The sequence below is a fragment of the Notothenia rossii genome (genome assembly GCF_949606895.1).
Source record: "Notothenia rossii genome assembly, chromosome: 2".
In the NCBI taxonomy this organism is placed as follows: Eukaryota; Metazoa; Chordata; class Actinopteri; order Perciformes; family Nototheniidae; genus Notothenia; species Notothenia rossii.
Genome location: NC_136904.1, coordinates 86,450,444 through 86,477,676, shown reverse-complemented (window position 1 = coordinate 86,477,676; position 27,233 = coordinate 86,450,444). Strand labels below are relative to the sequence as shown.

Sequence of the window (27,233 nt, the reverse complement as noted above, 5' to 3'; positions counted from 1 at the left end):
TGGCATGCCAATGAAATGCAGAAATCCTTTAAAGATCACATGTTTTGCTTCTTTCTACAGTCGGTCAAAACTGGAGATGCTTGAAAGAAGAATTGCTTCTTTTTTTTTTTTATCAGAGCCACTAACTTGGTTTCCTTGATTTATATCACACAGACAGATGGATGAACAGAAAACTATTTTCCTGTGAGAGACGTATAAAAAGGCACACAAAGGAAAACAACCAGCTTTGGGAGGGACATGGCTGAGAGGGAAAAGCCTGAGAGCTGACGGTCCTCCTGACCCCCCATTCCTCTGCTGGGAGTTAAAAGAGGAGAGAGGCGCGACAGGCTGCTGAGCTGGGCTTCAGCGGCACTTCACAACCGAGGGGGGGGGGGCACTCTGAGCTCTTTCAACACCACACAAAGAGAAAGGGAAAGTAAAAGAGGATTATAAAAAAGAGGGGATGTTTAAAGAATAAAAAAAACGTCTGGCAGAGCTTTCTGTGTTTGGCTTTCAGGTCAAAGACGGACACAATTCAGGGGGGGGGGGGGGGGGGGTCTCTTCCTCCCCTCCTCCACCCTGAGCTGCTCCTCACAGGAAGGAGGACTGCTTCACTCCCTTCTGGCAATCAGTGTCTCGAGCACTTGGAGTGGACTGCACAGATTGAAACATGAGGAAGCCTCACTCCCTCTGCTGCAGCTACTGAGGAAGGCTCTCATCTCGAGAGAAATGCATCTCTATCATTACAACGACAACAGAGAAGGACAGGGCTGCAAGATTTTGAAAGAATTGAACTGATTGCGATTGTTTGACTGGCATCGCCATTGAGATTTTTTTTTTTTTTTTATACTTTGTTATAATTATTATTATAAGTGAAAAAAACAAGAAAGAAAATGATATGTATATAATTATTATTGTTGTATGTTTTGTTTCTGACATGTTCAATAAATTGACAAAAAAAATAAAAAATATAGGAGAGAATGATAATTTTTGGAAGATTTTATACATTTTTATTGGAGAATATATTAAAATGATCAATGTGTTGGTTTTATCTGTACTGAAAAAAGATTTTCTATTAGGTCTGAAAACATTTTTACATATTTTGCCTTCGCCAAATAGTGCACTTACTTGAATTTGGATATTTCATTAGTCCATATTGCAATTTTGATCAAATGTAGACTCATTTTGCAGCCCCAGTGGAGGAGGTGGATGATGAAGTGCCTTTTAACACGCAGTTGACAATCTGATTCCACGTGTTTGACTGCTGCTGCCAGATTTTCCCTTTACAAACAAAGCAATAAGGAACAGAGCGACAGCTTTATTGTGACAATGATTTACATCTGTCACTCACACACACGGTACATGTTAGCACGATTTGGGGAAATAATCTAATTGCGATTTTTCTGACAGATATGGCTATTCGATTTGCGATATTTGTTTTTAAGCGACTCATGAAACTTCCGTTGGGTTGCTTTAAAGTCAAGCTTCAGTTTAAGATTCACCCTGTAATAGAAACATGTGATGGAGCATTACTAACCTGACTCAGATGGTTTGTTTCACCAAACTTTTCAAACCATCTAGGAAGCCATTTGGAAAACTATTTCAAAAATACTTGGCAGGTGATTTGATCAATCTGTCTATCACCTACTATCATGGGCCACCTCTGATTGGTTAACAATGACTGGTACATGTGGAGCACAGCACTTCTGATTGGTGTGGATGACTGACACACAAGAAGAACAACAAATGTTCACAGGCTTTGCGATTTGATAATTGGATCATTTAAAATTGCGATTTCGATTTAAAATCGATTAATCGTTCAGCCCTAGTACAAGTCCTGTCACACACTCCTGAAACTGAGGGTGTGGTATATGAGCTCGTCTGCCTCACTGTGATGTGGATAGTGGATGCTCCCTTTGAGCTTCTGGGGATGCCATCTAAAAAAGCCCAGAAACCAGAAAAGGACATCTGAAGCACAACACAGAGCTTCCCTGCTGTCGGCTAAAAATAGGTCTGAGAAGAAGGAGCAGTGAGACCACACAGAGAGAGGCAGGGCGGCCATCACCACCACAACATATGAAGGGAAGAACAAGACGCCGTATCCTCAAACGTAACTAATGCTTAGTTACATACATACAGTTCCTAAAAAGTCCAGCACTTAATGAGGATGATTACAGACTATTTCACAATAGCATGTGCATTTAAACATGCCCTTACTTAATGTGAAGTACAACGTGTGTACACAAGTGACTGTGCTCTTCAAATCATGCTGCACATTTGAGATGCAACACTAAATTGACTAATCGATTATTTTTGAGATCGTTAGCCCTTTATTCATGACAGATAATGCTGTTTTAAAGTCATTTTTTACATTTGTTTTTTTCAGACTGACAAAACAAGATATTTAAAGACAATAACTTGGACTTTGATAAACTGAGATGGACATTTTCCACTGACCATTTTACAGATGATTAACCATGTAAACAGCTGGGAGATTAATTCATAACATAAACAATCGTTGGTTGCAGACTTACCGTTTAAACTACTGTTTTCTCCCAGCATGCATTTCAAAACTGGGAGAGCTGAAGTTTTATTTTAGTCTCAGTATGATTCTTGCTGCTCTGGCAAAAACCCTCCTGATTGTTCTCAAGAGCCTGAGCTGCATCCCAACACTCACAGATGGCATCGGCTCCACAGAGGACAGTATACTTCTCTAAAAGCACCAAATGATATCCGGCAAGTTTGCTCATATTAAAAGCGTATAATGTGCGGGCGTTAGTAAGTGCATTGATCGGTTGTCATTGAAAAGGAAGCTATTAGTGAAATATGTTTTAGGTAGACCTTGTAATCAAACCTCAACACTTCAATCCATTAGGGGCTGAAAGCTTTTATTAAATACGTGGGTAGTCCTCATCCTCATCTCTCCTTTATACCTAACAAAATAAATGTTTAACGACTTTAGCTTTGTTAAATAACTTGTACAGGGGCTGATGGTGTTTGGTTTTAAGCAACCAAATTAAACTTCTGTAATTGAGTATGTCAGTTCTGAAATGACTTTTTAACTGTTGATCCAAACAAAACCAATAATCTCAAGACTTCACATTGGGCTTGAACAATTTGTGAAGAATGTTTTTTCTAAAATGTTATATACCAATGATTAAATGTGAAGAAAAATGACGATTAAACCAACAACTACAATTATTTGTTGCTGCCTTGTTGTATTGTATGTATACAGGATACAGAGAAAGAAGTGGTTTAACTAATCTCCGTGTTGACCCGGCACTCTCACATCTCCAGAGACAGATGCCGTTAATCGTAACTTGCCTAAACGGGCGATGACAGAAATGTGGAATCCCCTCCTTTCTTCATCCGGCCTCTCCTCCCCCCTCTGCTCTTTACAAGCAATCTTTCACATGTCACTTTCATTTTCTGTCATTGCTTCAGCCCTCCTCTCCAGAGGAAAGCCAACATTGTTGAGGGAGTATCCATGACAACAGTCGTTGGGTGGTCCCGTTTTCACTGACATGTCACTTTTATCCCCTTACTCTTCGATTTTAACTTTCAATCTACACAAAGGGCGAGGTGCGCTCTGCACGCACTTTTGAACAAAGATCGTTCTTCACCCTTTAGGGTCAATACGTTTCCTCCAACATGTAGTATGTATCGCATGTTGAATCACATGCGCGTGACACCCTGTTTTGACAGCAGAGTGACAGTGGGATATAATCACGTTATTTAATCCTTTGCATCTCACATGATCTGTGCAGACAGATGGTCCGTATTGATGTTTTTCTACAGAAGCATCAACCTCCAGTCTAATCTGTTAGAGATCACATTATACCAGTGGCTGTTTTAATTAGTTTCTGCTTATTTTAGGAGTAGTGCATCATGTTCATTTGATGTTATTATTACAATGATCACATGGAAAGAAGACCTTGAATCCTGACTGCACTGCACTTCTTACACTTTTCCTCTTTTCACTTCAGCCATAAATAGACTACTTGTTGGTTGTTTTCCCTTCTCCTTGATGGCCACTTTACCTGCTTCCACAACACTGAACTGCTTGTTCACTTTGCACACCTCCCTGCACTCTAAACACACGGTGAGACGTCTCTCCTGTGCAGCTTGTAGAGTTTATAACAACCTCTCTCTCCTGACATTTCCCTGTGTGTGATTTTTATTTTTGCTGTTGTAATTCATTGTCTTCTGTTTGCTATTGTAGTAAAGTGTTTTTATTGCATGTACAGCACTTCGGCTCGACCAAAAATCGTTTTAAAAATGTGCTATATAAATAAAACTTGATTTGATTTGAAGCCATCATCTATTAGAATCATTTTCCTCGTGTCTTTTTGATCCATTATTGCTTCTTTGGTTGAGGAGCAAAATGGGAAGGACTGTCTCTATTTTTAACCTGTGTGTGACAGTCTGGCATCCATGTCCCCTGGCACAACAACAAAAGGCAATCGCTGTATTGCGCAGACGGGCAAAATGTAGTGAACACAGCTTTGATGTGCAATGCTGCGCGTTCTCCCTGGAGTAGAGGAGACGGAGAAAAACCCGAGGTGATGTTGCGTTTGAGTCTGGGAAAGAGAGGGGGAGTTCAGAGAAATAAAGTACGTGTGTGAAAAACGGGTCACTTCCAGGTCAAATAGCAACAATTCAGCTGTGGCTGTAAGAGCTACTGGAGGCTTTTCAAATGAACTATTCGTCGCAAATTCTCCTTTATTTTCTGACCGTTATTCTGAAGAATATCTCGGACTTACAGCTTGTGGTTTTCTCTCTCGAACAAACAAATCTATGTTTGATGGAGAGAAACACAACCGAAAGCTGGTAGGTTTTCTTTCACCTGCAGCGGGGGGTGATTTTAACAAGACCATCCAACACAGAAAGTGCTGCAGGCTGTGCAGAGAACAAGAGATGCTCTATGCCATGCTGAGTGTTTTGAGAAACACTTCCACAGTGCAGAGTTTTACCGGCTTAGAGACTTTGTCGAGTATGAGAAGCTTGTATAATCAAGAACACATAAATACCTTCAGCAACAGAAGCAATCCATTTCAGCTTCTAATACACCTCGCATGTAATCAATAAAGTCAATTAAGTAATCCTAAAGCAATCAGGAGCACTCTGCAGAAAGAAGATACACTTGCTGTGAGTGTAAGGAGAAACCAGATTGTATTCATGCAGAGTTTAAAGAGGCTCTTCATGAATGAGTAACCGTGTGAGTGGCCAGTGAAGAGTAACAACACTACGCTGATTATCCATCTGCAGGAGGAGGGTTATGGACAGAAACATAGTACTATGGTGAGTAATCAGGCGCCTCTCTACAGCTGTCCAGACCACTTATGCCCCTTTCACACCAACGCGGTTCCAGGGCCGGTTCGGAGCTGGAGCTTGAAAAGTACCGTTTTTTCCTGTTCACACCGCAGCGGAGCCGCCTCTAAGCTCCGGAATCCGGTTCGTTTCAAGCACCAAAAAGCTGTCGGTCTAGAAGCAAGCACCGCACATGTCACGCTTACGTCGGAGCCGGGATCAACCTCCTGAACAACAACAAAAAGCCTGCGTTTTACCCAGACGACTGTAAAGTTGGTAGTAAAGTTGTCCCATTTCTTCTATTTCGTTTCGACAGAGCAAAACCAAAACGAGTAGCGCTTCAATACAATCGGCCATTGTTGTTGTTGTCGATGTGAGGGGTTTCCGCGCGGTTTGGCTTTTTGAAGCAGGCACGTAAACGGTTACGTCATGACGCAAACGATGACGCAATGACGCAGAACCAGTCGGGCTCTGGGTGGTGTGAACAGAGCGGGGGCTGAAAAGAAAAACCGGTTCCGAACCAGAAAAGCTCTAGCACGGAGCTAGAACGGGGAAAAGCGTTGGTGTGAAAGGGGCATTACAGAGAATCTGACAACACTCCAATTCCGATATGGAAATGAGGTTATTAATGTCAACAGAGTTCCAGCTTCTTCTTTTTTCAGGGGAGACTTCTGAATTGATCACAGGAAATTAGGAACATGTAATTACCTAAAGATATAAACAGTTTGCTAATTGTGCTTCTGTTGCCTACTTTACCAGTGATACAATTGGTTAAAGAAGAACTGGGTTATAAAGTAGACTACTTTATCTGGGCCAAGTTCATGTACAGCTCTGAATTCCTTTGAGAAGTTTGATTTATTCAAAAATGTGTTTTATTGTGTCTTAAACACACAGATTTTATTATATATAATATTAGTTTTGGCTAGATTGTAATTTCTAAGGAGGTCTAAAAAATGTTTAATAGCAAAAGGTGACATATGTAGTTTAGTTGCTATTTGCGAGCCTTCCACCCAAACCACAGAGTTCACTTACGTTTTTTAGCAATCATACAAAAGGGATTTAACAATCTGACGATATAAGAGAGCAGACTAACTGTTATCACTTTAACGTCCACTCATCTAGATGATGCCTCAAAAACAAAATAAAGTGTGGTTTCAATTAATCAAATGTAAATTATAATGATGTATATTAGTGATATACTGTGAGTTTGTAGAGCTGCTTTTTGACAAATGAAGGGTCAGATTCTAACCATCACTGCTTCCATTTCCTCAAATGTGTCCAATTGACTCTTTCCCTTCCCACAGCTTCCTCTCCTGCAACCATTCAGTCTCCAGTCCACTGAAGAGCAGCACTGTATAACAAACTGTTGAACTAGACGTGCAACCTAACAATAAAAAGGACTACACATGGCTGCTTGTCTTCTCACTGTGGATTAAAGCAATCTAGGCCACATGCACTTACAACTGTCAACACACATGGAAACACAAGGGGACCTCGGTGAGAAAGATAATACTGTTTGCTTCTGTTAGAGAGTTGACATCTCCCATCTAGGGATGCAGAGCAGCAGCGTGGGCGTGTGGTTGTACTTTCAAAATGGTCTTGTACTCCTGCGAGCCTCCCAATACTCTCTCCTTCTCCTCACAGCTCCTCATCTTGAGGATCCCACATTGAAGTGGACACAGACGGTGCCTAATCCGTAAAAAACAAAGTCATCCTGATTATTGGCAAGGTTCAGTTGACTTAACCCACAAAAAATAAATATTTCCTGATTATGTTTCGTGGTATCTAGTCATGTGGAAAGGTTTTTGGCTCCATTGCTTTGGGATTTAAAATGTAGTTTGTGGAACATTGCATTCAAAAACACTCAACAGCAAAGTCTCTTTTCAGAATAGATGCCCCAGTTACTTTGAATAATGCACAGACCTCAGCTTGAGTTTCTTTTCCGAATATGCACGGATTAAATTAAGGACAGAAAAAGAAGAAAAACAGAGCATTAGTGAGAGGGTTTACTCCCAAACGTGTAACTCTACATTTCCTGCAGGTAATAGTATACTATCTGTGAGGACCCCTGCAAGAAATACATGGTAGGAAGTGATTTGATCCTAATGAGGCAACTTGGGAGGGAAACTTAACAAGACATGAATACTGTTGAGATTGTGATATCTGCACGATTTGCATATTAAAGTTAATTCACTTTCTGCTTTTTAATTTATGTGATGAAAACGCAGGCCGTGGCAACACTTAAGACCCTATGCTGTATGAGCAAATCGTGTTGCTGCTTGATTCATTTTAAAACAACCTACTCTTGGGGATGAATTGCAAAAAGAACATGCTGTCAAATCTATCTCAGGGAGTATAAAAATAGTCCTCCGAAACTCTCGTACTTCTTCTCCGCGCAACACAAACCAACGTTGACTTTTCCCCAGCTTGAGCTTCACCTTCTCTTTGTACCTTCTGCTCCGTTGGGTTTCTCTCTACGCCTCCCTCGGCTCTGGACCTGAATTATTCTCTTTGATCAGGTGAAGTTCCCAAGGGAGAGCAGCCTGATGTAGCATGAGCAATGCAGAGAGACAGACCTGTTGAACGCCTTCATACGACTCCACCAGTCAACTGTTGAGTACTGCATTGGCATTTCAATCCTCTGGGTCTCAAACTAGCCTCAAAATCCTGATGCCATAGTTTCTTATCCTGATTTTAAAGGGAGACATTCTTTCAAAATTATTCTTTATTTAGGTGAAGGTTTTTCTTACTACTCCCAAAGGTAAGAAACAAGGCAAAAAATGGTAGCACATGTGAGATAAGGATAAAGGCATAAAACTACCTTTTGACAAAGAAACAATGTTTACCACTAAGGGCAGTAAGTGATTGTTATCTTGGTTAAAAAGACTACTTTTTTTCATTGTTTTATCTATGAAATGTTTGAAAATAGAGAGTAATGCCCCTGATATTTTCCAATTACCGTAATTTTTGGACTATAAGGCGCACCTGAATATAAGCCGCAGCAGCTAAATTGAATGATGTGTATAAGCCGCACTGGACTATAAGCCGCAGGTGTTTTAATGTTTAATTACCATATGTAAGGGTTTGTGCACAGAGGGGATTGTCGGGAAAGGGATGGCTGTTTGAGGAAGCTCCCATTTATTAACATTTCAACAAACAAGTTGCATATTGTATTCAAGTGTTACCATTTAGTGCAATAGTAGCTACAGAACATGTACTGTGCTGTGTAAACTGTAATGTATCACATAGCGTTTCAGACACACAAACTTTTCAACTTTCAAACTTAAACGGTGCGCTCCCAGCGCACGTACCGGCAGTGATCTACAGCAGTGGTTTTCAACCAGTGGTACGGGGACAAACTGTCTCGCTCTCGTAATGTCTGTCTGTCTTGCTCTCGTTCTGTCTCTCGTACCACTCTCGGTTCCACTTTTGCTTTTGCGCGCTACCTGTCTCACTCTTTTCCGGCCTCCAGCTTTTCCTGCTGGAGCCCGCCGCTTAAAGGTGGGGGGCGCGGACCGGCCATAGAGCCCATAGAGTTAAAGGTGGTGGACTGTAACCTGTAAAATCCATAGATTTAGGAGGTCCCCTAGTGGCCGTTAGCTGTAGAAATCCATAGATTAGCCGCACCGTTATATAAGCCGCAGCGTCGAAAAAGGGGAAAAAAGGCGCGGCTTATAGTCCGAAAATTACGGTACCTAAATTACAAACATTTATCGAAATATGACAAATAAAAGTATCAAATCTTCACATTTGAGATTCCGGAACTACGGTATGTTTATTTTATGAAAGAAAGTCACAATAAAACCTCATATCAAAATGAAGCGAATGTGTTTTCATTTAATCTTCATGTTTTCTGAAGATGAAAAAAGTATATTTGATTCAATTAGTGTTTAAAAACCATCAGTAAACCAAAAAGGATCTGTTTTTAAACTGTCAAAGGAGATCAAACAGTCATCAAATGGAGATGATGAGAATTATTAAAATACTTTACGAAAGACAAGGTCTCCCCCTGGGACATTTTTGCCATGCTATTTATTTTCCATAAGATACTGTTATTTTCCACGACAGCCAGTCTAAATGTATCCGAGGTTTCCAAGATACATGGGAACTCTTTCTGAGGAGCAGGAGCACTGAGTTGTTCCTGGTATCCTGCTCCGTATCCTGCATGTTTGTTTGTCTCCGTTACATAACCTCGTGTTGATGTCAGAGCACCAGGGAGAGGATGAAACAGAAATGGCATATGTAGAAGCTACATCTCATTTCCATCTATATATGAATCACCTACATGTTAGTTCTTGTACGCTATGTTTAAATATCAGCCAAGCAAGACAATGCAAACTATCTCTCCACTCTTTGCCAAACCTCTGAAGAAGACGTTAACCTCTGCTAGTAGAGTAAAGGTTAAAAGTAAACATATTGGAAACCACCAAAGAAGAAACACATGAAGACTGATAATCTAGCCTTTAAAACCTGTTAAGCCCGAGAGACCCCGGTACAGGGGCCCTCCCGCAACATCTTGCAGGAAACAGTGTCTGAGGGCATCTTAACATTTAATAAACTATGAATGTTTTATATCCATGTAACGGGAAGAAACTCAGCTATCTGATCTTTTTTTTTTAAACCCACAATGCTAACGCTGAGCCTCTGAATTAGCAACGAGCGAAAAATGCTAACAGATTGCTGCACCGAAACTCAGTCATAAAACCTTATTATTTATCCTTTCTGCACATCCAACACATCGATTCGCATCGTGACATGACACAGAATTGATGGGTACATACATTATCACTATATGATAAGAACTCGCGACTTTATAAACAAAAACAGACATCAAAACATGTGGCGCTAGGTAGCTAAAAACGCTAACAATGGCTTCCTCTTCGATTCTATTGGCTCTAACGGTCAGAAAGAGAGGTCAATCAGCAAAATCGACCAATGGGTTCCAGAGAAACGGTAAAACCCCTATTTCCACCCAAATCACCTCAGAGGTGGAGTTTTTTTGGACGGACACTATAATTTACAGTTTTTTACTATGTTCAATCTGAATTTTCTTTAAAATAAAAAACATCTTATATTGATTCTGACTTTTCTAAATCCAACTCACAGGTTCATCATTACTTTGAGAAAAAAGATTATTAATTTAACCCTTTTAGAAGGTAAGATATGGTCATTTTCGAGTCTGAGACCTGAAAAACAGGCTCAGGGCTTAACAGGTTAAAATCTGCCATTTCAGAAACGTAAAATGTTTTCTAAAACAGGAATAGTCATTTTCTCATTTGCACACGCAGCAACCACTCATTTTGAGTCGTGATTCTGGCCACCTGACTCCAACTCCTGAGGGAAATATCAGGCTCTTTAGCTGCTGAATTATCATGCTATGCTCACCAGCTAGTCACTAACAGCGTGTGTCTCTGTAGCTTCATCACTGCAAGAGAACATAACAAATCCCACTTTTAACAGACCTTTGCGATTCTTTGATTACACCTTAAAAAAAGTTGAAAATGTGTTACCAATGCATCAAGTTAATGCGAACATTTCCAAAGAAGGTTCAACACCAGGAATGTAACACCTGGCTATTTGCTCCCTACTTTGAACAAGAACAGTGTTTTTCCTGCCCTCTCTAAATCATATGGACAACGTAGGTTTCTGTTTGTGCCCTTGAGGGCCAAAAAAAGATAATCCATGATGTACTCTCCATGCTCTCGTGTACTTCTCGGGTCAGTGCTCTGGCTGATAAACATTCGAAATGCTCGTCCTCTAAGCTCTCATGTTTCTATTATGGTTATCCCAGTGAAGGATTTTCTTAGCTTGACATTTTCGATACGATGCGGCCGCAGAGATTTTAGAGTGGCCTGAGCACAGGATGGCCATTTTTCCGACATGCAGATGATATCACTGCCACATGAAACACCACATTCAGAAAGCATCTAGGCAGCTTCCTGCACGCTGCAGAGCAAGACCAGGGTCACACTCAAACAACTGAAGTTCTGCCAAGCCAAAACAGCAGATAAGGCAAATATATGTCCTGCAGCAAGTGTATACCATTCTGTGTTTGAGAGAAAGCATGAAAGAAGAGACTCCACAGGCCAAATACTGTTTGTGTGCAGTCTTGAATTCTCAGGAGAACCCTGTAGCAATACATCTCATAAATAAAGCAGCCATGTGTGTGTGTGTGTGTGTGTGTGTGTGTGTGTGTGTGTGTGTGTGTGTGTGTGTGTGTGTGTGTGTGTGTGTGTGTGTGTGTGTGTGTGTGTGTGTGTGTGTGTGTGTGTGTGTGTGTGTGTGTGTGTGTGTGTGTGTGTGTGAGAGAGAGAGAGAGAAAGGACACAAATGGATTCGAGGAGGCCTATCGTATTGCTCCATTCAGCGACCGAATCGACTCCAAAGCACGAAGCAGCATGCAGATTTCAGAGCAAATAGATGAGGGCATAATATCTTCTTAGCCTTGATGTTGAAAAATAAATGAACTGCTGGTGTTCTGCTTTTAAATATTAACAAGATGTATCAAATGGCAAAATTGAGCATTAATCAGTCCTCATACACATTTCATGAGCGCTGAATGATCAGACGTGATTAACCGGGCTTTGTCCCAATGTTTGGCGTTCAGAGAGTCTGGAAGATGGCTTTTGATCGTAGAATAATTTCTATATGCAGAGTTACTGATGTTGCCTTAGTAAGATGAGGTATGAGCCAAGATTTGACCTTGAAAAATACAATTAATAATAAAAGAAAAAATACATTTATACAGCCCTTAAAGATGCTTAAGACAAAAATACCAAACGTCTAATGTAGCTACTCCAATACAGTTGTAACCTAATCTAATTATTTCACAGTTTAAGCCAATTTAGAATCATAACCTTACAGGATAGCAGGAAATCAATATGTAACTTCAAGGAAGAGAGACACATTGATCCAGAATGTGGGACGCGTCAGGTGAGAGACACTCATCAAAAATGTAAAAGCCTGGGGACCTCTTCGTAAAAGCTGCAGATAAGGACACAAATGCTACTGCAATAGGGTAAGGGTCCACTTTAAGGGTTTAGAGAGAAAACAGCCCGGTGTTCAAAATAATGCAAGAGGCTGTGTTGCTTCAGGAAATGGTGAATGGATGAATTTGAATGCTTATCAGGCGGAAAAAACACTGCATCAGTGTATTAATATAAGGAAGGATTTAACAACTATGGAAATATGACTGTGGAAGTTATATTATCTATCAACATACTTTAAAGAGGACATATCCTTTTGAGATTTTAGCCCTTGGAGACCATTTACATGCACAAAAACCTACATTACACACAACAGGAAACGGAAAACCCTAAAATTCATAATATGTCCTCTTTGAATGAGGGTTAACCAAGAAGATTAGTTCCTACGAAGTAAATGAATCCCCGAAGTTAGCAAAAAACTCAGGCTCGTGCTCCTTAAGGTGGGCTGAAGCTTAAGGTGGACCAGCTGCTCTTATGAGTTTTTCTCAGCTTGTTTTTCAACTGTTTACGAAATATAAATCAGCCTTTCAATGTTACTTTTGTCCTTTAACAGTTGGTTAACATACAATAGAGTGGTGCAGTAACGCGTCCTAAAACCCGGAAGTAAGCTTCTTCCGGTTCCCTCGACAAAAAAGCAATGAAATGTCTCCATAGGATTTTGGAAAATAGCTCGAAATAAGGTCTGTGGAAAACGAACCTGTTTGATGAATGCACGTTTTGTTCAGCCGGATAATATCCACATGTCTAATCGTCAGAAGAAAAATGCTAACACATTTAAGATGTGTGTCGATCATAAATCTAATTGATAGATTTATGTTTCGAAAATTATAAAAGTAGGGTAGACATGTGGAGATTATCCGACTGAACAAAACGTGATCCGTCTCTTAAATGTGTCTCAACCACAGAGCTTATTTCAAGATATTTTCCCAAATCCTAAGGAAAAAATGCATTGCTTTTTTTGTAGAGGGAACCGGAAGAAGCTTACTTCCGGGTTTTAGGACACGTCACTGAACCACTCTATTGTTAACAATATTACAGAACATCATAGTACGATTGGTTACATGTTTGTTGAGCCATGTTATTGAGTTAACAACGCAGGGTTATCCATCACATTCACATGAAAGCGGAGGCTGGATGTCCGTGCGGTGCTAAGCCGTCTCATGCTGTTAGTCCTGCACACAGAGCAGAGACAGATAGAAAGTATTACCATGTAATAATATTAGATCTGCACACCAGCGCCTGTCAGCTCTCAACTACAATGGAGCTGTTCTGTGCCGTGTCTCGTCTTTGTCATTCTGTAATTCTGACAACATTGTTTAGCGGCCGCACTGTAGAAGCAGCAGGGCGGGTGGTAGGTTTTCACCCCAGTTGAATTTCATCCATATAATCCCTGCCGTAGCGCACGAGCCAGCAAACACACACTATTTTTACACCTTCAGAAACTCTCACGTTCTTATTCTCTGTGTGCAGTGGGAGATTTCTTAACCATCCTGTGGGGATTACATTGGAGAAACATTTCCTGTTCTCTCTGCAGGATTAAGCCGTCCGAGTCAATGTGTTTGCTCTCGAGGGATTTTCATTATAAGGAAAATACAATACTTTGAATACCGAGCAATTGGTCATCAGACGCGCGCTCATAGATCCTGTAACACAGACGTTTCACACCGTGTTGCACAGAAAGCAAACCGTGCACTATTTTAAATCCAACCCTTTGCAAAGCAAGCTTTTCAATGATCCATGGATGGAGGTGTGCAAATTGTGAGATCACCAGCTGAGAGTCCACACAATGAAAGTACTAGATTCAATTCTCAAGACAAATCACTAATGTTTTTTCTACAAAACTGTCGAAATTGTTTGTATTGTTGCTAAAACTTAATGCTGCGTTGACTAGAAATATCAACAATATCCCATTCTTCACTTCTGCTCAATAACACTACAAGGACTAAGCTCTTATATAATATAGAGGGAGGGCATGAAGGATTTTTGTTCAAAAGTATTTCTAGTTGTGGCCTGTGGCTTCAATCTATAAATGAAATGAACGGCAGAAGATGAAATATGTTTCTTTCAATATGAAATAACAGGCAGCAACACAAAGCTTAAGAAGACTGTTATGGTCTTGTTGGACTGGGGAAAGAGACCCCAACTTAAAGCACATTAACCAGTCTACATTCAAATAACTTCATTTGACTTTTTCATCAACTAAATGAACATTTAACAAGATAAATCCTGATAAAACGTGCAAGCAGAAATGTTAGTAATGTCAACCTGTTGAAGTGAGGGGCACGTTGTGTCTGTAACAGCCGCTGTCCTAGCGAGACATACCGGATAGGGAGGAACCGAGGGGTTTGCATAACGCTTAAACACACTACTGCTTCTTGGTGAAGTTTATAGCTGGCAGGTGAAAAGAACAGCTGGAAACACACGAGCCATGGAGGAGACTCGAGTCAGCGTGCAGCTCACCCCGGGCCAACATTAGAGTTTACAGTTCATAGTTCATTGGGCACTGCACATTAGTAGTAAACACGAGAATACAAAAAGAGGGAATGAAAAGATTGCATGGCATCAATCTTGAGATGTGCAGGTTGGTTTGCTTCAATAGAAATAATGTTAAAATGACTATAACTGACAAGCTTATAGAAATAAAGAAAACCAGCATTTATGTGTCGGCCCATCCCAAAATGTGAGCAGCGCGTGTAAAGCGTCTTCATCGCTCGATATAATGGCGCCGATGCCTTCGGAAGCGTCCACAGGAATGGGGAGAGGTTGTTAATGAGGCCGATCCTCAGAGGGATGCATGTAGCGTGGGCTGTGAGGCTCTGGGGAGGGGGGGGGGCTAGGAACGTGGATCGCTCTGTGAAAGACAGATAAGTCAAGCTTGTGCTCGGGGTGAGATAACTCAATGTTTGTGTGCACACTGACGGTCTGAGCATGGGCACGGCCAAAGGGGAAAACGTCCACTTAATGAAATCAATTAGAGCATGAAGGGCCCGTCGAAGCTTCGTCTGGAAAACAACACGATGGAACAAACTCCAACAATAGATTCTCTTTTTCATGAGTCACACCAATGATGCATGAAATACAGACTTCTCTTCATTTCGCAACAACACAAAACACCTAAGCAGGATACTATTCTGATCTTCGTACTCCTTTTGATCTGAGACAAGACTTTTGAATACACTTTTTTAAAAGCTTGCAATACCTGCATTTGAGAAGCTAAAACTGGTCAACGTTTGTATTTAGAATTCTATTCAATGAATCAGTAAGTCTTACTTTTGTACTTCTGTGTGTATGTTGTGGAACCTAAGTCTCTGAAATGTTGTGTATCCTCTCCTGCTGGGACGCAGGGCCGGCTCTTGGCATAGGCAGTATAGGCAAATGCTAAGGGCGCATCAACCAATCAAAAATTGGAGGAAATAAAAAAAAAATTAGAATTTTTTTTTTAAAGTTTTTTTTTAATTTCATAACAACACAATTTCAAGATTTTGGATCAACAAAATACATCTTATTATCTTATACTAACATAACTACACCTATATTGCGTACAGCGCAGAGGTTTATGTGAAATAATTCTTTTTTGAAATAATGGTTTTAGTGTGCAATTATAGGTTTTAATTTTGTATTAGTGTTGATTCAAAATAAATCAAACTCCCAAAAAACTGTGTGCTTTTATTAACATTGGAATTTACTGTGTAAGCGGCCGCGGGGGGGGGAGAGCTTTAGAGAGCTCTCTCCTGAAAGACTCAGCGGCTCTGATAACCTCAGCTCAGCCTCAGTGAGGTAAAGGCACATCTTTATATGATCATTATAGTTATAAGAAAATAAGAGAATAGATGAAAAACAGGTATCAAATACTATATGACAGTAAAAAAAAGTTGTTATTAATAAACAAGAATACAGTTTAAAAGGGGAGTGATTTGTAAAATATCCATAAAAAAAAAGTAAATCTGTTTACAGTTCTGTTTCATATTGAAGTTGAGAGATGTATCCATAGATTAGACATTTTGCTCTCAAAGTGCATCAGATTGATGCTTTTAACTTCAATATTAAGAAAAAATTATCTTCCCGGGGGAGCATGCCCCCGGACCCCCCTAGAGGATGTTAGGTCCACCCCCCGACTTAAATCATGTTCACATGGATAGGATACTAAATACATTTGCACACATCTTGTGTCCATATCTTTCTGTTTGGGTGGTCATGCCACAACCGTGCAGGGTGCATGCATGCGCGGGTCATAGTGAGTGTATTTTATGAGGGGGGGGGGGGCAAATTGGTCAGTGCCGGCCCTGCTGGGACGTGTTGGGTTTCTCCCTCGCCCCATCTCTCTCCATGGCCCAAAGTACCAATGTTCTGCCATGTAATACAAACCCATACACACTGGAGGAAAGTGTGGGGGGGCCACTGACACTTGATTACAATTTAACGAGCAGTTGCAGTGTGCTTATGAATTTACGCTCACGTTTCTCTGTTGAGGGAGAAGAAATCGAATTTACAATCTACAGAGTAATCTCCCTGAAGACCTCGGGAGGTTTAGAGCCCCCGCTCCCCAAATGTCTTTCGTATCCATTTATAAAGAAACACTGCGAGCATTAGAGATGGCACTTCACTGTCCTCAGCAGGAAGCCGCTTTTCTTGTTTTTATAAGCAAATAGCTACTCCCACATTCTTATGGTTCCTTCATGCCATGTCAAGCTTTGACATCATCCTGCAACGTCCACAGATCACATAGGCTGTGGCTTTGTGGACTAAAAGAGGCCGAGATATTGTACCGCTGAACTACACCCAGCTTTACTCTCTTCCTCCCTCTCTCCCCGTCATGGTCTCCCCCTCAGTGTCCCAGAGTAGGATTAGGCCCGGTGCCCAGTGGTGACACAAGGACACCGAAGCCAACAGGCGGTTGGGCATGAATTTAGGAACTGAAGCCGGTTGGCGGAGGAGAAAGAAGTGATGATAGAGATAAAGGAGGAAGAGGAGAGAATGGACAAAGTGTAGGAACAAAAGAAAACACTCAGGAGCGGCGACTGAAACCCTAAACTACTGATAAGAAGCCTAAACACAAAGACATAGAAAAACTCAGGTATGACATTCAGACAAAGGGGACAGAGTTCACGTTCCAGGAGAGACAGTCATGCTAGGATTATACTGTGTTGGAAACAGATTTGAACAAGACTAAAAGTTTAACTTGCAGCCCTTTTTAGACACCGTGGGTTGAGGTAAATGCTTACATCAACATGCCAACATGCATACTATCAAATTGTTTACATGTTAAGGCTAAGCAGGTTTGCCATGGTCACAATCTTACTATAGCAAGTAAGCATTAAACAGAAAGAACAGCTAAGGCTGAGGCGAGTATTTAGTCAAAGTATTGCACATTATAGTAACCCAGCCATTTTCATTCAAATCTATTTATGGTCTGAAATATGAACTCAAAATCACGTTAACCTTAAAGGTCCCATGTCATGCTTTTCCGGTTATTACCCGTCCCCTTGTGTGTTATGCAGCTTTTTCTGCATGTAAACGGTCTGCAGAGTCACAAAGCCTCAAAGTACACCCTGGAGCGAGTAAAACTCTAACACAGAAAATACCTGTCTATGCTGCCCCATACTGACGTAACGCTGCGGAGCTCCGTACACACACTCGGAGATCAAGCTGTGAATGTGTGTGCTCAGGCTGAGCCCCGCTGTGTCTCGCTGGCTCGGAGACCCCACGCAGCAACCAGGAAACTACACCAGTAATCCAGCTCACACTGTCCGCTCCAGCAGCGAGCCCCGCAACGTCCCGCCAACACGGCACCCAGACCCCACGCAGCATTCTCATCCGTTTGTCATTGCTGGTGTTATTTTCTGGTTGCAAACAAACGCCATTGTAACACATAAAGACTGATGTCCCGCTGTAATGGTGGTGGACTCTTCAGAACAGAGTGGGCGAGCTGACCAATCAGAGCACAGTGGGCTGGGAGGGGGGGCAGGAGCTCCAACAAGGCGTGTAGGACAGAGAGTGAATACACATACTATACAGAGATGCTGTGTGAGAAAACCAATGTGAGTTTGGAACATTGAACAATGTAAATCTATTCTAGTAGACCTCAACAATGGAATTATGATCAGTAGAAATGGCCATGACATGGGACCTTTAACATAGAACAAACAGAAAAGACCAAGAATCATCATGGGCCCTGAAGACATCGTTTCTAAATCTATCTAGATATTTTACAGAAGAAGAGAAACGTTGGCTGATGGTAATTCCAGAAAAGTATCAGACTAATCACCAAATCTCTGAACCAATAGGATTCACCCTAACCATAAATATATTTATCCGAATTCCTTCCATTAAAAAAATAATGAAAAATGGTCAACCTCATGGTGGCTTTAGAGAGAGAAAGTAAGGAGATCCATAAAGTCATTGGGATTCATCCACAAGTATGTCTTTAGAAAGTGTTCAGCAATCCATCCCAATAAGCAGCCGGGACACAAACGGTGGACCGACCCACATTTCCATCCCTGGAGACTTTGGATTATTGCACTGCGGATCACATTACTATAAAAAACCACCCACAGAAAACAAAGTGTCCTCCTTATCTGTAATTGCCATGTAGGTGTGCATGTATGAGTGTAGGAGAACATTTTGATAAAATAATCAAAGTGCATTGCAGAGGGGAATGTATTTGTGTGGAAAGATTCCTTTGTTTTCCGTGAGCAAAGAAACACGTAAGCTCTAAAATCAACCGTCTTTGTTCAACACTCCTTTTCCTGGTTTGGAGTGAACTTTGTGGTTGCATTTAAAAGCAGGATCAAATCACCGTTATTATGCAAATAAACCAGACAAGAGATATCTCCTCAGTTGTGTGCTGCTTGTCCAGTTTTGATCAAGTTCAGCATCCTTTTTGTCTGAGAGTAAAAATGTGGTTGATTTTGAAACGAGGCGTCAAAAACACTTATTTTACTACAAGATATATCTACGCTATACAGTCTGAAATATTCATTATTTTTCTAAATGGACACAAATCCTGTCAAAGGGGTCACTGCCAGTCTTCTGCTTGATAGTTTCACAAATCCCCTCGCTCTACGTAGATCATGGGGTCACGGAGAGGGGCTCCATTGTCATAAATGTATGTACTGTCAGTTTAATGGCTGCCCCATTCCCCGGATTACAGACCATTACAATGACAATAGAGTGACCTTTATCTCGCTTCCAACATTATGCTCTTCATGAGTATCACTCTGCGTCTGCTGACCGCCCATCTGCTCAGCATGTATTAATCCCTTCTCTTCTCCTGTAACAGAGATTAGGATTTCCTCAGGGAGGCAGACATTGAGCTTTCCATAACGCAAAGAAATCACATTTTTAACACTGATCTCATTTCCTAGTATGGTTTCCACGGCTGCCCGATAGCTTCCTGAAGGACAGCAGGAGATAGTCAAAGTGTAACTCATAAAACAAAAAAGGGACTGAAGTATATTTGTAAACAACATAGAAAGAGCCTGAGCTCGCCACAGATACAAATGTTGAGTTGGATGTCCAGGCAGAAATGAAAACATTTAAAATGACGCAGCTGAAAGTACAGCCACGGTAAAGTCAGCGAACTACATATCAAAGTAGAGATTATGAGCTTTAAATATATTAACTGATTTACTTTTAAAAAGGAAATCTATTTGGACTTTCCAAGAAAAACAACATCTCACTTGATCCTGATATTGTAAAGTATTAAAGTACCAACTGCATTATTAAAATAGGAATGTATCAGTGTTAAATGATCATAGACTTATCAATGTTAAATGATTCTACTATATCATGTGAAATGAACATACTAGACTCATATGACCTCCTTCATACAATACGCTGCTTCTCGTTGAATTAAAAAGACACCATGATGTCCAAACTACACAAAGATGAACTTCAATACGAAAAGCAAAACCATTCCTTGTAGGGATGTCCCGATCACCTTTTTTTGCTCCCGATCCGATTCCGATCATTTGATTTTGACAATTTGCCGATACCGATTTTTCCCGATCCGATCTTTATGCAATGCATTAAGAGAAAAAAAAGAAAAAAAGCATTCAAGTTGTCCCTTAAGGTTATTTTTTATTTAAATTGGATATTCTATCCAACATGGATATAGCTTCTTTCTTTCACAGCAGCATTGGATCAGTTCAGTTCTGCAGCATTGGATCAAAACAAAATAAAGCTTTCAGTACTCGTTAGCTTACTGCTACAATTAGACACTGCGCCCTGCCCACTCTGTTGCCAGATTTGAGAGTAATAAGCAACCAGGTCTATGAAAACAAGCCCCAAAGAAGCAACACATACATGATGTTGTGTAATTTGAAACCAAAACTAAGGCCTCAGGATGACTTTAAGACTTGAACATGGTCATTTTTGTTTTGTAACATTGAATACAAAATGTAAAAAAAATTTTTTTTTTAGAAAGTCCCGATCCCCGATTTTTTTTCTCCCGATTCCGATCTTTTGAAAATCACGTGATGGGCTCCGATCCCCGGTCACGTGATCGGATCGGGACATCTCTAATTCCTTGTTAACAACGCCGTCTAACTCCACTCCTACTCGTACAATATGAACAACACACTGTTTGATATTGAATCACTTACAGCGTGGGGATTGTTGGCCCTTTAGGCAACATATGAGAGAGAGACGAGCGGAGGAATTAGTCTCAGCTCATGTTCGATCACTTTTAAAAGAAGATTTGGCTTTTTATCCCATTTGGAAAGATGTGACTCAAATAGCACATGTTGGTGTCGAGTGATTGACTCAGGACTTTGAAATTGAATCTGCACCCTGAAATGTATTTCGTTTTAATAATATATTTGACTTGTGCATCCTTTATTTAATACCTTTAGAGGTGTTTTACAAACCTTGAAGGAATGGTGATTCTGTATTACATAAGAACACTTTTCGATTGTACTGGAAAGTGAATACATCAGACGCATCGGATGAATGAAAATGACCCTGCAAGCAACAATGAAAGTCAAGCATTAACACCTGAGTTTGTTCTTTTTTATCTGCCTGGAGATTATGTTAATGATTAACATGCAGGTGTTAACATTTACACACAGAGTTATGACGTCATGCCAATATATCAATGATTAAACCGGAGCGTTGTTTGCCAATTTTCCATTATGCCTTGAAGTAAACCCCATACAACCTACTATAAACTAGCTTTTATTGGTATTCTAAACCAACTTCCTGGAGTCTAACTGCCATGGGTCATGTCAAATATGTGTGAAAGCATGAATAATGTCCTTGTATTTAGAACATGATTCATGCTTTCACATGTATTTGACTCCAAGTATTCTCAATATTTACAAGTAGTAACAACGAGTTTGACAGCGAGACTTGAAGGGCCGAGTCTTGACCTCTTGACAAAATACCTCACATGAAGGCTATAACTCGTGTTAAAGCCAAACACGGTAGGTTAAAAAGTAACCAACTATTATTTTGATCTGCTGTCTCATTGAATCGCTTAAGTGTTTTGTGATTAAATGTCAGAAAATAGTGTAAACAAACAGCCAGCAGGTTCCCAAATTCAAAGTTAGGACATAGGTCTAATCCTATTACTTGTTTCAGTCAACATAGTGTTAGTTCATAGTGGACTTAAAATGCAGAACTGGATGTTGGACTACAAAAAGTCATCGCTGGAATAAAAAAAACTGCTACAAGTAAATGTACAACATTCAAATTGTAATTTACAGACTTTGTTTTGGGATAAATGTGAGGGAGTAAAAAGTGCAATATTTTTAGAGACAAATAATAAAGCAGCATTAAGGAAAAGTAATCAACTATAGTAGGCTACAAGTAGCCCAATCCAATGAGTACTTATCTCTATAAATTACAATCTGAACTATGTAAAGCATTTTGAATCACAATTTGTTTTCCTTAAGACTTCTTAACATGACGTAAGATAGGAAGTTTCTGCTCAGGCTGCTCTATTATCTCACCTTCCCTCCACATACCTGTCATTGCTGCGCAAACCATTCAGAGTTACCATGACTCCTTTACAGAGGGTGTGTCTGCAGAAAAGGGTGTGTCATATAAGTGTACAAGCACCAAAACCTCCACCTTCAAAGTTACTTGAATAATTACAGCGAAAATACAATATATGAGGGGGGAAACATATCATTGTCTCTATAAGAAAATAAAAGTTTGGATAATTAATGAGCATCTACTCCAGACAATCAAGAAAGACAATGCCTATTGGAAATAATGGAAAGGATAAAAGGTGTAGTTACCACAAAGGCCACTAGGAACATTGACAAGCTCGGCATGTGGCAACAGTCGCCAATCTATGGTGTTATGGCAAATGTGGTTCATTATTGCGATTTAAACAATGAGCTCTGACCCAGGCCACGCACTGTAGAGGTGAACAAGTGTTCTTTTTAAATAAGTAAACAAAGAGCACAAGTGAAGAAAACAAGTCAAACAAAACAGATGTCTTGGAGAACAGAGATGCCTAAAAAAGCTGCTATAGTAGCCTGCGCTTACAGGCCTTTTAAAAAGTGCCCTATGTAAATATTACAAAAAGGGTAAAGGGGTTCATTTAAAGTACTTCTTTTGGTTGTAAAAATGAAAAATAAAGCCATTTAGAGAGTGATTTTTTCTCCTAACACGCAAAAGGCAGCACAATGTCTAGTGAAACCACATCTGAGTGGACAAAGACCCAGCGTCAAATCTAGAAAGTGAGTCTAGCAAACTACCGTTTTTTGTGTCCCAACTTTTACGACTGTTTGGGGTTTTAATTTGCATGACAGAAAAAACTAAACAGATATTTTAACAGCGCTTTTGTAGTCAAAGTAGCCCGTCCAACTTACACAGTTCATCTGCGGTTACAGGCTTACCTTAGTGCTCACTCCAGAGAGAATGGGCAAACGGTCACTCCGCCGAAATGAAGACAGAAGAAGAAGAAGTAACTGAAACCGCGTAAAAACGACAAAAATAACGTTTAAATCCACATATCCTTTGGGTTTTTACTATGTATTTTTTCTTTTAAAACATGGACTGAGTACTGTGTAACTGCTCGACCTATCCTCGTTTGTTTTTCTGTCGCAGCCTGCCTCGGTGGTGCCTCTCCACCAGAAATCACTGCTTACAAGCTGGTAAGGACGTGCAATCCACTTCCGGCCTCAAGTTTCAAAATATAAGCAGCACTTAGATGGCAAACAGAACATTTTATTAATAAGTATAAATGCCATGGTTTATAAAACAGTCCTGACCTCAAAATGCTACGTGAGTCAAGCAGAAGAACTTGAAGTATTAAAAGTAGTCATAAGGCAGTCCTATATCAGTAATATCATGTTTTATTTTTGATATTATTCTGTATTTGATCTAGATAGTATTGCATAATACACACACAAAACAACATTTACTCAAGGTTCACATGTACTATGTTGCAGTATGTTAGTACCTGAACTTCTACTCTACTACATGTCAGAGAGAACTTTATTTAACTTTCTACCTCTCACATTTTTATGAAAACTTTAATTAATATTAACACTTTGCAGATCTAGATCAACAACAAGTTGAACTTATATCGTTTTAACTGTTAGCAACCCATTAATGTATAAGATAAAAGAGATTTTCTCCACCAGATGCAATATTAAAGAGATAAAACCATTATTGTATCACTTATTATAATCCAGTAATATCATTTTGTGACTATTCTTCTAAATAACTCGGCTACTTTTACTTTTGGTACTTGAAGCATGTATTTTTACACTTAGATTTTGAATGCAGGATTTTCATTCAAAAAGATTTAGTAAGGGGAAGAACAAACCTTTGTTTTGAAGAAACATCACGTGGTTTCCGGTGTCTTCAGTTAGCTTGATCGCCGGTTCTGTTGGTGACGTCACCGACGCCGGGACTGGTACAGGACAGTAGCTTCCTTTCTGGTCACGTCCTTTCGTTGTCTTTCTTTAACTAGTAATCAGACTGCAATGCAATATTTAATAACGTGTCAAATTAAAAGTCACATGTTTATTGAAAGAATGTCTGTCCTTCATAGTGTTTTTTTGACAGATAGTCTACAGGTTTCTATATTTCTCGGTCAACTTGTATATATTTTAATGTGTTGTTCTATTGTAGGTTTTATTTTAAATCTTTATATTTTGTATTTGTTTGTTTTCTACTCTTTTTATTTTCAAATGAAGTGCAATGCAGTGTTTGAACATGCTGCTGTTACGAAAACAATCCCAATTTTAGATCAATAAAGTGTATCTGATCTTACTATCTTCATCTTAATTTAAACTGAGGGCATTATTAACAAACAAAACCGGAAAAAAACAGGAACAAATACAAAAATGTAAAAGGAAATTGAGGGATTAAGGTGTTTGGAAACTTGCATTCACTCAATATTGTGAGCAATCCCTACAGGGGTCATTTGGGGTGAAGTGTCTTGTCCAAGGACACAACGACTTCACTGGGTATTGTACCAGTAAGTTATCCAAATACTGGAAAGCATCCCAAAATGGTTGAACAATACTGCAGGAAAAGAAAATATGTTCTAGTGTTTAAATATCTGAGAATCTGTGGTCTACAGAAACATTTGAATTATTTATATGAAATCAAAGCCGATATACACCGTCCTCTGAGCTGTACAGCTTCTTTCTGCATGGACCCTAACCAAAGAATTATGAAACAAAAAAATGAAATAACTTCCCTGCCATAAAGTCAAGTTCTACCAAAATTACTTCACACACCTCCTAACAATTCCCTTGGTGGTTTCACTGTTAATAACACATTTTTAAGGTATAAAGGCTTTTGCATCAAGGATTTTCTTTTAGCCCAAAATGTTCAGCCAGGCTCTGGATCATAGGGTCTCACAGTGCTCTGGATAAGGACTCCCTGCTTTAATTAACCACTCAGCTATACAGCAGCTTGTGCAGGTGGGATTGATTTGGACTGATTGGATTGGATTTTTTTAGACCTTTTATCTATTGTACACTTTGACATGAGGAGGAGAGGACTTGTCAGAGGAGATATTGTAAAAACATCTGTTGAAACTCATCACAGGAAGTGACAGTCCAATTTCTTACATCTGTTAAGAAAGCACAAGGCTACCAGAGCAACTGGGGTCAGGTTTCTTTAATATGTCCTTTAGAAACAGTGGAATTAAAGCCTCGGTACCTTTCCAACTTTACCACATTTCAGGTTCTTTTCCCATTTAAAAAAAACCTCCAATCAAACAACAAAACGGTTATCTCGATTGGGACATTCCGGCAATTTATTCATCATTTCTAAACTACAGCCTATAATTTGGCTGTGGCTGAGAGCTTCAATCCCAGCCATGCCGTTTTCATGTTGATTTATCCTGTGTATTGTGCTGCTTGTTAAATGTGTGTGTTATGTCACTGCTATGGTGGAGAAGAGCTTCAAAACCTAAAATCTCAAACCTGTTAGAAATCCCATCCCTTACACTCCTGTTACTGTGGTTTTTTCACATTTATTTATCTTGTATTTTTGTATTCCTCTGTATTCCTCTATTTATTCTGTATTTATGCATTTATTTATGTGTTACTTATGTCATGTTCTGTCCTCAATACCTGCTTTTGTCTTCTACTATGCTGATGTTAAATATGGAGAAATTGTCCCCACCACTTTTTCTAACAAAGTGATCCCATGGTAATGATAATGAAAACCTTCACATACCAAGTAGAATGCATCGATTGATTAATAATGGGGATTAAATGCTTTGCTCAAAGGTTACAGTTACATGCAAAAAACCCATCACAACAGTGCTTCGGTCATTTCATACTTCAAGTGCTTTTATGAGTATCTTAGATTACTAATTTGATTACTGCAAATACTCATTCGTTGTAAGAGTAACTTTTTTAAAGTGTGGTCAGTTACTCTGACTGTGTCTCCCTCTGGGGGGGCTTTACGGTAAAGACAAGGAAGTAGGGGAAAACCTAACACGGTGCTATGTTCTTATTATACATCCATTGTGTGTACAAGCAGGGGTTCCCAAACTACAGACCGGGGGCCGTAGTTTCAAAGCACAAGTTGAATTTGCTGAGGGCTATTTAGAATAGGCCTTCAGCAAATTCAAAAGTGCAATAAAATATGGCCCACAAATGAAACTTGAGCTTTTCTTATATTGTACTTCTTAAATATGTACAAATATATTACACAGTAGTATTCATGTGTTTATAAGACCGACAAGTTGAAAACATTTTCTAACAAATCTTAGTTAAAAAAAAAAAGCCCAATGACTTATTTACATAACAAGCTTGAAATACACCCTTCCTGTTTCTCCTTATTATAATCACCCTGAGGCTTCTGTTTTAACGGGTGAGCTGCCAAGAAGATAAATGAAACTCTATAGAGAGCTGTGATGTAGGCTGTTTTTTTCTTAAAGCATATTTATGTATCAAGCCTAATTTACCTACATTTTGCTAACTTATAACTTAACTTACGAGGCGATATACCTCACCTCTATAAGTGGCCCAGCCCTTCGTATATTTTTCTGTATGTGGCCCTCGGTGAAAAAAGTTTGGACATCCCTGGTGTGTACAGGATGTACAGATGTGACGAATCGCTTGCTTCTGCCTGGCTCTAACAATTGACCAATCCTGCTCCAGACTGAGGTTAGGATCGCCCACCTCATTAGCATACATAAATAAATAAATGTAAGTGAACGTAAATGTAGAAATATATTAAATATATATAATAATTTGTGTACTGTTTCATTCTCAGCTTGTATTTATTTATGTATTCACACATTCATTTATTTATTTCCATATTTATTTATTTATTATTGTATTGTATTTATTTATTCCTGTATTATTTCCACATTTATTTATTTATGTATTATTTTACATGACCGAAAGAACGAGATCGCGGGTACAAGCGGCCGAGATGGGTTTTCTCCGCAGGGTGGCTGGTGTCTCCCTTAGGGATAAGGTGAGAAGTTCGGTCATCCGGGAGGGACTCGGAGTTGAACCGCTCCTCCTT

General features: G+C 39.8%; 1 protein-coding gene across 2 annotated transcripts in view; it reads right to left on the bottom strand.

The window, feature by feature from the left end:
• nck2a (NCK adaptor protein 2a) overlaps positions 1–23,375 on the bottom strand; it is a 40,605-nt gene extending 17,230 nt beyond the window's left edge. The window contains exons 1-2 of one of the 2 annotated variants that reach the window (XM_079663144.1): positions 23,123–23,375; positions 22,241–22,297 (exon numbers count right to left, since the gene is read on the bottom strand). The gene's annotated coding sequence lies outside the window, so the exon portion shown is untranslated. The remainder of the gene's footprint in view (positions 1–22,240; positions 22,298–23,122) is intronic. The other variant, XM_079663143.1, reaches the window with a different exon arrangement.
• Positions 23,376–27,233: the final 3,858 nt, after the last annotated feature.